Source organism: Pristis pectinata, chromosome 10, assembly GCF_009764475.1.
Source record: "Pristis pectinata isolate sPriPec2 chromosome 10, sPriPec2.1.pri, whole genome shotgun sequence".
NCBI lineage: Eukaryota > Metazoa > Chordata > Chondrichthyes > Rhinopristiformes > Pristidae > Pristis > Pristis pectinata.
In genome coordinates this window covers 59,076,875-59,089,931 of record NC_067414.1, presented here as the reverse complement: position 1 = coordinate 59,089,931, position 13,057 = coordinate 59,076,875, and the positions used below count along the sequence as shown (strand labels likewise).

The 13,057-nt window shown below is 40.9% G+C and overlaps 1 protein-coding gene across 2 annotated transcripts in view; it reads right to left on the bottom strand.

The window, feature by feature from the left end:
- Positions 1–13,057, bottom strand: part of LOC127575043 (kinesin-like protein KIF3C) — a 121,593-nt gene that overhangs the window by 34,247 nt on the left and 74,289 nt on the right. The gene's annotated exons all lie outside the window — the stretch shown is intronic.

The window sequence follows — 13,057 nt, the reverse complement described above, 5'->3', positions numbered from 1 at the left end:
TGTGGTGGAAAGAAGCCTTTCAATGCTTCCAGTTCCTCAGGCTGGTAAAATTAATATACTGACAACTTCAAATTAATGGAGATCATTCAAAATGTTTCAACACACTTCTGCTCAGCTGATCTTCCTTCAGGATGGAATGTCATAGTTTGTGGCACTAAGCAATATCCCGTGTTGCATTTTGTGTCGGCTCTCTTGTCGGAAGGGGCACATCATTAGGATGACATCTACTGTTAAATACATTTGATTCAACATCATCATCTGTTGCCATTTTATCACCAGCTTCAGCATGCAAAGGCTAACTCAAGGATATTCATTCGGAAGGGACTTAGTCAAAAGTTCAATGGGTTTTCACTGAGGCTTTTATGTGAAGTGCTTTGTGACTCTGTCTTGTTTCTTGCTTTTTCATGTACAAGCCTGAACATCAAATAAATCCTTTACTGAACAGTAGTTTCTGTTACCTGAGTGCTGTTTAGGCAAAGACAAGCCCAGCGGGTCTTGCACAGAAACTAAGCTGAACAGTTTTTTTGTGGTCTATATTGAGGGTGATATGTTCACATGATACCAGATCAACATCCCGAATTTCAATGTTAGCCCTTGTGGGATCTTAAGCAGTCACCTGAACATCAAGACAAGGCCTTGGTTCAATGGCTCGTTCTAAACACTGTGCTTCCTGCAGTGAGCATTTCATTGGTACTACTGTGAAATAACACTGCAGATTCCCTAATCAGAGGTGTCTTGATCTCAGAATAAGAAATGAGCCATTCAGGGCTCAGATGAAAAGAAATTCCTGAGATGTGTAAATATCAGGAATTCTCTGCTCAGAGGATTGTGAATGCTCAGTTGTTGATAAATGTGCAAGACAGTGATCAACTGGTAGTACCTTTGGCCCTCCCAGTGTCTTCCTCACTCATCCCGCCCACAGTCCCTGTGGAGACTGGTAACTTGGCAATCAGTTCTCACTTTGCACTGGCAGTCACCAATTAAATTACAGTAAGACCCAACTGTAGAGATTAATCATATCTCCCAGCACCAACATCAGGCAGCTGACCCAGATTCCTGCTCACTTGCCCACCTGGGAACTCACCAGGCTTGACCCGGAATTCATGAACATTCCTGAGCTCTGAGGGCAGTGGTGGAAGCTGCTTGTCACCTGACCTTGGGCCCATGCATGTGTACCAGATCTCAGTACGTAAGCTGCAAGCTCCATCAGACACGAGTGAACATAGGGGCTGTGCAAGCCCACCCAAATTTAGGAGATCTGCGTGCCCCAGATGATGCCTCTGTCCAGTAGACTGAAAGGTCTCAGGGACCATTTAGTGGAAAACATCCCAGATATGTTGCCCACTGATGCCAGCCTGAACTTAAAATTGGTCTTGTATTGCAATGAGTTTCATAAACTCAAATAGTTTAAAATCCTCGAATTATAAACTACTCAATCAGAATGTTCTGGCCAGGCAATCCTCTAGTTCGTTCCAAAATAAAGATGACTCACTTGTGCAAATGCCTATGATTTTAAAACATCCAGATTGGTTTGATATTAATAACAGTGTATTTTCATTTCTGGGTTTCCACCTATGAATTTGGGAACTCCCCACTTACTGCCACATCAAAACTCTTCTGCTGGACAACAGCGAAGGGAAGAGCTGAATATGCTCTTTCTTAGTAACTGTTGTAGAGATTGCCACATTTTTTGCAAACATTGCAATTTTCCCTTCTGCTTTCACATTATTTCCTATTGTTCATTATCATTCCTCTTAAGTATCTGCTTTACCCTAAAATTTATTGTACTTTTTAATATGATATATACTGTGGAGAGATATTTTTCTCTGACAAGCACCTTTTCCGCTACATATATCTTGGCTTCCTATTTCGTTAGCCAACTATTTCCTTCCAGAACCCCCATCACACTGCTCTTGTCTCCATCACTGCCTTGGTTAAGAACAGTTATATTTGCCAAGCATTACCTATTGCTGAGAGCAAAGGTGAAACATTGGCAAGGCTGTCATGGAAATGGATGTCAAAAGAGTCAGCATGAGATCTGTTTAACCATAATCCTGACATCTAATTAGTGCTATTTTCCTGATCATACTGTTGGTCTGCAGTACAATTTCAATCATGGTTCTGAGTCTATTCCTTTCATTAATAATTGCAGCAGAAGCACATTTCCTTTCCTCCAAGTGATCACCAAATTTGCATTTTAAAGGGTTTCTTCCCATCACAAAGCTTTCCATTTATAATCAAAAAAACTGCATATGCTGGAAACCTGTAATAACAGAAAATACAGGTCTGGCAACATCCGTGGAGAGGGAAACAGACTTTGGTTTTGGGGTCGGTCACCTCTCCGCAGACACTAACTTGGTTTATCTTTCCACAGGTGCTGCCTGACCAGTGGAATTTTTCCATGATTTTCTATTTTACCTTCCATTTGTAAGCCCAAGCTAAAAAAAAGTTACCAGGACTAAGTGAGGAAGGTTGGTGTATGGAAGATTTCTACACATATTTAATTTTACTGGCAGGGTCATAACTTCTTCCTAGACAACTGTTAACCTTGTACTTACTAATAAAAAAAACACAAAGGAGATGTGAGTGGTTTACTATTCCAAACAAAGAGCCAGGCCAATTTAGACCTTCCAGAGAATACAGCACACAGGAGATTACGATGACCTTACTAATGACATCCCCAGGGTCATGAATACTGGATGAGATCTGTTCTCCTTTGTTGAGCCCTCTTGTTTTCTAATAGAGAAAATGAAGTGTATGGTACCCCTGATATAATAATGCATTTCATAGGAATTAGATTCAAACATAAATGCCATTACTTTTTGTTTGGCATGCTGGTTTTAATAAATAATAAATCAGGTAACCAAATAGATCCAGAATAATTACTGTTAAATGAGTAGTTCATAAAATTAAAGAAAGATATTGAAAAATTTAGCATCCTTTTCCAAAAGACTTCTGTGGAATCTCACACATTGCCTCATATTTAAAGCTGCTTCTGTATTATTGCAGGGTCTGTGCTACTGCCGTCAGCTCCTACTGGCTGGGTCTGATGCAGCCTGCTGTAACCTGAACAAAAACCTGCCAACACTTGCTGAGACCTGGTTCCTTTCATTGCAGATGAGAAAATGGTCACAGAGATATTATATAAAATGTATCAAATAATTCTTTACTGCTTTTTCGGAATCTATTTTATTAATCATCTGATTCCATGTGGTAACGCACACAGGGAATGCAAAGCAAATGGAGTCTTCAAGTGAATTGGGGTAACAAAATGGAGCTGAAATTGAGCAGTGTGTGGATTTGTAATTCCGCCACAGTGTCTCCTATAATACCAACTCAGGAGCCTAGAGCTGCAAAACGAGGACATTTTCATGCTTCTACTGGTGCAAGAATGTGTTTGCTTCCACAAGCAGCTTCCATCACAGATGAGATCACAGTAATTTATCTTTCAAGAGTGCTGTGATGTCGTGTCTTTAAGATATTAACTCATCAATCTTTCTTGTTGGGGCATGAAGTGTAGTGTTCATTATAAGTGGGATCAGAAAACAAGGAATCAGAAGCAAGATGAGTAGACTGTACTTTTTTTTTCAAAAGATATCAATTGATCTTTCATTGTGCTACAATCAAGGAGTCAATACCAAAGCAGCCTTTAGTTGAAATGTAATTACAGGTCAGGAAACGAAAGGACCAGGTTACAGAAACATAACTTAGTGCCCAAAATGAAGTTATACATTGTCCCATTTTTATATTTCCATAATAAATAGCTACGGTACAACTGTAAAGGAAATTTCACTGCAATTACATGGCCTCACCAGTGGTGACGCTGACGAATCACGTGTACCAAGGAGAAATGCAAGAAATCTTGGAACAGTACTTCCACAGTGGGAGCAGAGTGCTTGGAAAATGCAGGTCAGCTATGACCCATTCCAGATTTCTGCATTAAATGCAAACCGATGCATTAATATTGTGGTTTGTTAAGAGTTTTATAAAAAAAGTTTGCACTTAATTAATTGTGATTATTACTGTTCGGTGATGTTGTCAGAGTAATGGGGAGATAAATAGCAGAAATAACCACTGGATTGAAGGATAACTCTTGATTTGGACTGCATTATATGGTCAAGGAGATTTGTACTCTGATTCCCCTTGCAGCAGCTGTTGATTGGTCCTCTCACTTACGGCCATCTTGATAAACCTCTTGTGTATTATCGCATCCAAAGTACCCCAGCCTGGAATGCCCAACTTCAGGCCTTTTTGGATCTTGAAATTGTACGGAACACAGAGCTCTACAAATATGAAACGAGTGCCACGAGAAGGACTGGCAGTAACATTTCCGGGCATGTCTATGTTTTGGCAACCTGACAACAAACCTTAAGGAAAATGATGCCAAAGATCAGGACCCTTCCCTTCTACATCATTTCCTACTATTTGCACGTCCTAGTTGGGGATGTGTTACCTCTCCTCACTCAATCATTGAGATCAGTGCTGGAAACATAGGGGTGATGTGTAGGGATCAGAAATCAAAGCCACAGGTCTCCACAACTTTTTTTTTCTTTGGTATTAATAACAAAATATTCCCAGGTGTGCAGGAGAGGAATAACTTCACTAATATTGACTTGGATTTTCAAATGAAATTTTAATATATATTAGCATTACATAAGACTCATTAAATTAATGGGAAATGGATTGGTCTGGGAACTGATTTGGCTGTGGAAAATTAGGAAGATGGTGAATGGTTAAAACTGCCCAATGGACAATAATGGCAAGTAGCTGATCCCACTTGCCTGCAGCATTACAAGCAATTTACAAGAGAATACTTTGAGTACTAATATATATTTCTGAACATGATATTACATGACCAGATTGCAAATAAAAAGATGGGTAAGCTTGAAATTGTGCAAATCTAGGTAAAGTATTGATCTGCTGAATCTTTGCCTTCTTTTGCACTAACCAAGGAGCTTTGCTGTCTTTGTTCCGCCTGCACCACTTGTATCATTAGGGAACCTTATATGAAAGTCGGATACATATGCCTGGGTTAACCACAGAATTCTGCTGGTCCCCATAGATATTGTGCATGCCAATAGCACTTTCAGGTCCCATTATAAGCCAAGTCAAAGCCAGAGTGAGCTATTCATCATTAATCAATATAATTTTCACAACAGAGTTTCAGAGAGAAAATAAAATCTATTGACTTTGCCCTGACCTAAGACTGTTGCTCTCTCAATTCTGATTAATTGACTTGGACAAGGTTCAGAAAACTGAAGTGTACAGTTTGAGCCCTAATAAGCCTTAATTGAGAACTGATACCAGGATTTTTTTTACAACTTTGTGAGAATCCCAAAGTAATTGATTTTGTTCAGATGCCTCCCTAAAAAAAGAACTGGTAAAGATCTATGGTCATCAGAGAGCAAAAGGCAGCCAGAAGTCTGAATGAGACTGTTCACCCCATGTTCTGATCGGTTGTATACATTGCAAGGTATGAATGCCTGTATGATGTCTTTGCAACAAAGAGTTTGAATGAAGCTCAGCATACCTCTTGCTAGTTGGCAGTCATGTGACTCGAATATAAGCGAGGACTTGATGCAAGTAGTATTAGAATAGATCATCAATATTCCACAGGACAATCTACGCCTGTCTTAGCATATGGTAGCGTAGTGGTTAGCACTACGCAATTACAGCACCAGTGATTGGGGTTCGATTCCCGTCGCTGTCTGTAAGGAGTTTGTACATTCTCCCGTGTCTGCGTGGGTTTCCTCCGGGTGCTCCGGTTTCCTCCCACATTGCAAAAATGTACGGGTAGGTTAGTTTGGGTTTAAAATGGGCGGCGCGGACTCGTTGGGCCGGAAGGGCCTGTTACCACACTGTAAATAAAACTTAAAAAAAATTTAATTTAAATTTTAAAAAAATTTAAAATTTTAATTTTTTAATAATGGGACTGGATTCAAGGCTGGTGAGTAGAGCAAGTTGCTGTCTTCATACTAATTCATTACTTTGGCTTAAGTTCACATGTCACACACAGCAAGTTGTGACACATTTAGTAATAAGTGCTTCACTTTTTTTGTAATCCCTTCGCAGACTGCACACACTGTCGCTGAAATTCAAAAGTGCAAGAAATAGAAGATGAATGCAATAAACTGGCAAGAATGTGAAGCCCACTGATTTTGGCAGTTTGTTGCTCATCTCCATGGATTTAAATGATACTTGGCAAATGTAGCAGCAAGATTAACCTTTCTGAGTAATGAATTGTAAACAAAAATAATGGGACTGCTTAAGCAGGTGTATAGGTGGAATGATTTGACAGTGGATGGCTTTGCAGTTGAGGAATTCAGCAACACACGACGTGAAGGCAAATATTTCATCTCAACACAACTTATTTTACTCCACCTGCCTGAAACATAATTGCTTGCTGTTCTAATGTTGGCATTAGCTTGTCCATCTCAAACTATTTTTTGTTGATTAGCTACCCTGTTAAGATATTGAGAGATTAGTTTGACCTGAACAGGCAGTTTTCGTTTTGTGTAGTGCAATTTCCTGGTTCCAGATGTTAACTATCAGCAAGAATATAAATCCAAATATTTTCTGCCGTAAAAACACGGTAAGGAGTATCATTTCTTCAAGACCCCTTGTCACTAGCTGAAGTTTTGTACTCTGGTCCTAATTAGATATGGACACTGAGCCTGATCAATCAGATGTCTCTATGAAAGAAGTGCCTGGTTTGAAGGAAAAGGAACAGATTCTAAGACATATTGTTTAAATAGGAAGGCCTATTTTGTTATTCATAATATTCTAATTATGATGGAAAACATATTAAGTGTTTATTTCACTCTGTTAAATGATATAGATGCATAGAACTCCAAAGCTCAAGAATGGAGAAGGGAGTTGGAGGATTAATCTAATGAAGCCCTCTGCAAACTATGTAACCAATCATTGTGGAAATGCAGTTTATTTTGTGTGGCTGGTAGATTGACAAGGATCAGTAATGTGGCCTCGAGGATGTGATCAGAAACTTATGACTATTTACATAAATTGAGTTCAAGACCTCACAGTTAAAAAATCCTCCAGAATTTCAATTTAGCAACTATAGTGCCTCAAGTTTAGACAACAAAAACATGCCCTGAAGGCATCAGAGGTATTCAAGTCCGCAGAAGGCTGCTAAGTTAGTGATGAAGCAGAGCTTTTTTCCAAAATTAGTATTTATCGATTGCCAGTTTTGCAAGAGTTCAGTGTGAGAGGGTTGCAGTAGAGTCTGTGAATGAGGTGCTGCTGGTTTTGTGCACAATAGGCACTGTCTAAAGTTTCTCAGATAGGCAGCACTAGCTCAGAACTAGTGATTTTTTTTCTCTTCCCAAATGCTAAAGAATTGAATTTGTGTGAAACAAGCAGGTGTTCATTTGGCATCTATAGATTTCATCTAAAATTTATTATTTTTATTTCTGCCTACCCACCTTGTCATCGGATGTGGCTTTCAGGGCTCAGCTTTGGGTCCAGCTCTCAAGGAATTGCCTTTGGTTCTGGCTCTCAGGCTCTGATGTGATTTTTGGTCCCTTGTTTCTCGGTATTGCTCTTTGTCCTTTGTGTCTGGATCTTAATCCCTCACCTTTGGCCTTGGTCTCAACGCTTTGGCTATGGGTCTGGCTCTCAACGTTTTCTATTTGGGTCTGGCACCCAATGAACTGGAGCAGTGGTGCAGCTACCAGAGCTGGTGGCTCACAACTCCAGAGACACAGGTTGAATCCACACCCTCTGAGCTGCCCATGTGGAGTTCGCACATTCTCCCTATGACTGCCTGGATTTCCACCGGATTCTCCACTTTCCTTCCACACCCCAATGATGTGTGACTGACAGGTTAATTGGCCACTGTAAACTGCCCCTAGTGTGCAGGTGAATGGCAGAATCTAGGGGGGGGGGGGGGAGTTGATGGGAGTGAGGACAGAATAAAAATGGGATTAGTGTAGATGGTCCAGATGGCTGGTTTTTCAGTGCCTTGTCTGTCTCTCAATGTTTGTCTTTGGTAATTTTCTCAATCTTTCTTGAGGTAAAAATCCTCTCCGTTGCCATTTGTATAAATCAATTCTTGGTCATTTTACTGATGCTTCCTTACTGTCTTGTTGTTTTCTCTCCCTTGTTCTAACTCTTTTAACTGTTTTTGCTGGCTTTCCTTTTACCCACTTGAGAGAACATTTTTGTAAATTGTAAATTGATTATTGTCACATGTACTGAGGTACAGTGAAAAACTTTGTTTTGCATGTCATCCATACAGATCGTTTCATCACATCAGTGCATTGAGGCAGTACAAGTGAAGACAATAACAGAATGCAGAATAAAGTGTTACAGTGACAGAGAAGGTGCAGTGCAGGCAGACAATAAGGTGCAAGGCCATAACGAGGTAGATTGTGAGGTCAAGAGTCCATCATCATAATAGGGGACCATTCAATAGTCTTATAACTGCAGGATAGAAGCCATCCTTGAGCCTGGTGGTACATGCTTTCAGGCTTTTGTACCTTCTGCCTGATGGGAGAGGGGAGAAGAGAGAGTGTCCAGGGTGGGTGGGGCCTTTCATTATGTTGGTTGCTTTACCAAGGCAGTGAGAAGTGTAGACAGAATCCATGGAGGTGAGGCCGGTTTCTGTGATGTGCTGAGCTGTGTCCACAACTCTCTGCAGTTTCTTGTGGTTTCAGATGGATCAATTGCCATACCAAGTCCTGATCCCTTCTTGATCACATATTAATATAGACCTAATATGCTTTAGCATCAATGAAGTACAATCCAAATATCTGCCACAATTTTCATGGGCAAAGTCTGGCATCACATATTGAAAACAGGTAGCTTATACTTATACCATATCAGTAAGCCCAAAAATTGAGCACAATCATCTTGGAATTATTCAGTCTTTTTATTTTATTTTCTTTGAGAAGTCTTACCATCATGAATTAATTTGGTCCTTGGTTAACTTGTTTATCAAAAGATACATAAGCATGTGTCATAAATGTCCTTCCTGAGACAGTAAGAACAGGGGAGATGGTGAAGGATCAAGAGATTATCCAAACTGTAAAAATAAGACGTTTGATCCAATCTTTACCCCAAACAACTGAATTCTCCAGAATATAGCAACAGGAAGATAAACAGAATATATGACCTGATCTATCCTGACATGATGAGAAAAATCCCTGCATTTATATAGTGCCCTTCACAGCCTCAGGATGTCCCAAAGTACTTTATATACAAAGATGTAATTTTAGAAAGTCGTCCATTTTGCCATATATAAAATGCATGTCAATTTGCCTGCTGCCATGTCCCACAAACATCAGATAATGATAGTGATGCTGGTGGGAAAATAAATGTTGACCAGGAGCAATCCCATGCAACGTACTATGGAAGGGAAGAACTGTATGTATGCTGATTCTATCAACACTGAGGCTCCAGTGATTTTCTGGAACAGACAACCTTTTTCCCTCATAGGCTAAGCAGGAAAATACTTCTAGATGGATGCTTTAGATAACGTGCAAAACTCAATACGTTGAATGAGTCTGAAATGATGTAGCACCATCAGAATAATCAATGCACATGCTCATTAAAATGCAAGGAGCTTCAATAAATGAATACTTTAATATTATGAAATAAACTGAGACGTGATCATTTTTATTAAAATACAATTTTTTTCTGAGTAATTCTTTCCAGCAATTATGTCTGTTGCAACTCATGAACATAATTTTATGTGATTACCATAAATTATGAATTGTGGAAGGAGAACCTTATCAGCGTGGCCAGCCTCCACACAGCCTGTGAACAAAATCTGCATTTTGGCCATGCATCATCCTGATATCACAATGTCAGCAGTAAATAATTCCAGCATACTTCTTTACATTGGCAAATAACTATTTTACTTCCTTTTTAAAATTATTTGCAGCAAAATGGCAAAGAATCTGTCAGCCTCTCTGATCACTTCATTCTGTCCAGTTTAGGACAAGATAAGAATTTCCAACTGAACAAACTGAGACAGGTGTAATGGGAAATGAATACTAAAGAAAAGAAATTGGATAAGACCCCATAAACAAGCCCAGGGACAACGTGCAATTACCTGACACCTGTTCCTTGTGTTGTGGGTGACATGTTAAATTTGTGCTGCCTGTTTTTTAAATGGTTGCGGCAGCAGCAAGAGCCATCCATGTTGTACACCGGCTGCAAGCATTAATGGGGGCGGGTGGTCCCAAAAATTGTATGCGCCAGTACTTTTTAAACACAGCATCAAGGGAAGGTGTATTGTGTTGGGCTGGTGATTGTTGTTGTGAACTAAATCTGTGCTTTTGGTTTATTTCTTCATTTGTGGAATATGGCCTTCACCAGCAAGTCCAGCATTTATTTTCTATCCCTAATCATTGTTGAGACAGTGCTGGGGAGCCATCTTCTTGAACTGCTGCAATCTTTGGTGAAGATACTCCCACAATGTTATTGGGTATTTAGTTTCAGGATTAAGACCCATCAAAATGATGCAACTGTGACATATTTCCAAGTCAGGATGACGTATGACTTGGAAGGATGTGGATACAGTGCAAGTTCAGTGATTTCACTTTCACTTGCACCAACACCATAATCCCACTTCTTCATTTGCTGCGCCTTCTACTGTCCTTTTCGCATCCCACATCTGCCAGATTCCTCAACCTCAAGCTCCAGGTGGTATAAGCTTTGCACCAAACACAACAGAGGAATTCACCGTGATGCAGCATCTAATGGCTGATGTCACAGCTCCCAAAGCAAAAAGAACAGCTTCCATTAACTGCCTGCCTACTGCAAGTGGCAGCTCACAAAGCTGCCAAGCAAGCTCACACTGGAGACACCATTGCTCTGAATACCACCATTCACAGGGCTTTCAGGGAATTGTAACAGTTCACCAATCTATCCCCTAACAGAACATTGTGAATGCAGACACACATCCATGGGAGAGTGTCACTGGCTTCCTGGGGGACGAATCTCTCATCCTCTCTCAGGGTGACAGCATTCATTCCTCCCAGCGTCCTTGCAATCCAGAGTGATAGAGCCCAGGATGAGATGGTTTAGCTGGGGCTAAACTTGTACTGTGTCCAGAACCGCACAAGGTTGCACGCAAAGTGAATTTGCTCAATTCAAAATGGAGGTCAGTGGCCACAAGAGAGACTGCAGATGCTGGAAATCTGGATGTTTCAGGCTGAGACCCTTTATCAGGACAGCATGTAGGTCAGTAGCCTTCCTTTGACCATGTTACAGCCTCTGAGGATCACTTCACAGATGCAGCAGGAAAGACAAAAGCACATAGATGAGATTGTAAACCAATGGATTAAGTGATCAAGTGTGAGGAGAAATGTGAGGTATGTGGCATTGTTGGTGTTTGGGGAAGTATAACTGACATTAGTGACATCACTTATTAACAATCTGATTGAGTAAAGCATCTGTTGGATGTAGCTTCCCTTCCTTGATCACCTTCTCCTCTTCCTCCATCACATCAGGTTCCCACACCCCAGCTTCCCTCTTGAGTGATGGCAAGGGCTTCTTCTTCATCGCAGCCAGGTTAGGCACCACATGCAGCATCTTGATGTGCAGTCTGCAATGCTGTGGCTTCTCTGGAGCAGTTTGGGCAGTGGAAGTTTTGCTTGGGAGTGCCATGTGCCCTACAAAGTTCTTTGTGACAGCGTGGCTGTCATTGTATGCCTGTGCACGTGTGTGGGATCTTGACTAGACTCTTCGCCATGTTACGTATGACTAATTCATGCCTGACAGACTCTCCCTTAACAAGTAGCCTAGCATTAATTGCCATCCACAGAAGGGTTTTGCAAATTCCCACACTGGTGAACCTTGGAAACCAGTGTGAGAATTCCAAAAATTGAGGCCTTGACACGTGAGCATGGTGGTGAAGGGTGAACAGAATTTATTACCAGATATACTCCAGGCAGCAGAGATCTGGATGAGCTCAGGTTTATGGGGAGGCTGACCAGGGGATCATGAGAATGATCATGTACGCAATACTTCTTATTCTGAGTACTTCTTGTTCACAAATGTTATCTGAGTATAATGGATGGTGTCTAGCTTGTGATTCCCAGGCAGCAGATCAGCTGGTCAAGTGCTTGATGGACTTTTCTAAGCTGAGTGACACTTGCATTTCATAGTATAAACAGAATGGACATGGACTGAATTTTGAGCATTTTCAGATTATAAATGCATTCAAACAAATGCAAAACCATGTCCAGTTCATGGTAGCCCCCGTGTTCAACAAAAGGAGCCCATTTCAGACCTACCTAATGAGACTGAGTCTTAGGAGAGAGGGAAAATCACAGAAATAAGGAGAAATTATGTGCTCTGTGTACCAATGATAGAGGATCGGTTTTTATTATCACAGATATGTGGCAGTGGTAGCTGGACATTTATATGTATGACTGAAGTCTTCAAATAACAGGTTATCTTTCTAATATCATGTAAGTTATTTCCCTGTCCCTTCCCAGTTCACACTGGAAGAGATCTTCCATTATCCCAAAACTGCTGTGTTGTTTGTTCCTGCATGGGCCAGAGTGCTGCCTTCTGCTGGGAGCCTGGCTCCCAGGATCTTGGCATGGTCGTGTAGCTCAGTGGGCCTCTCAGTGTGAGCAACTAGCTGGGCTCACACAACCACTCTGACTGCTGGCCAGGCCCTGCCCCTGACTCAGGTGCTGTGAAAGTGGGCACTGAATGTTTGTGGACATCTTAGAACCTCACAAACATTCAAGAAAACCCATGACCTACAAAATATATCCTTCATTTATTATTAAAAAGCCAAAAAGCACAGCTACATATTCACTTAAATAATCTACTTACTTTTCTCCCAGAAGCCAACATCTCCCATTTATCTGAATGGGGACTACTGTGCTTATGGCGCAGGCTCGGCAGAGATTGTGGTTGTGGGAGTATTTAAATCAAGTTTTCTTGGAAGTAACCACAACTGGGTATTCCTGGGTCAAACTAAGCTTCAATTGGCATTGACTTGGGACCCCAGTCAGACAAGTCTCAGATTGAACTCTGACCCTTCCAGGCCCATTCCTCAACACCGCACCACCCC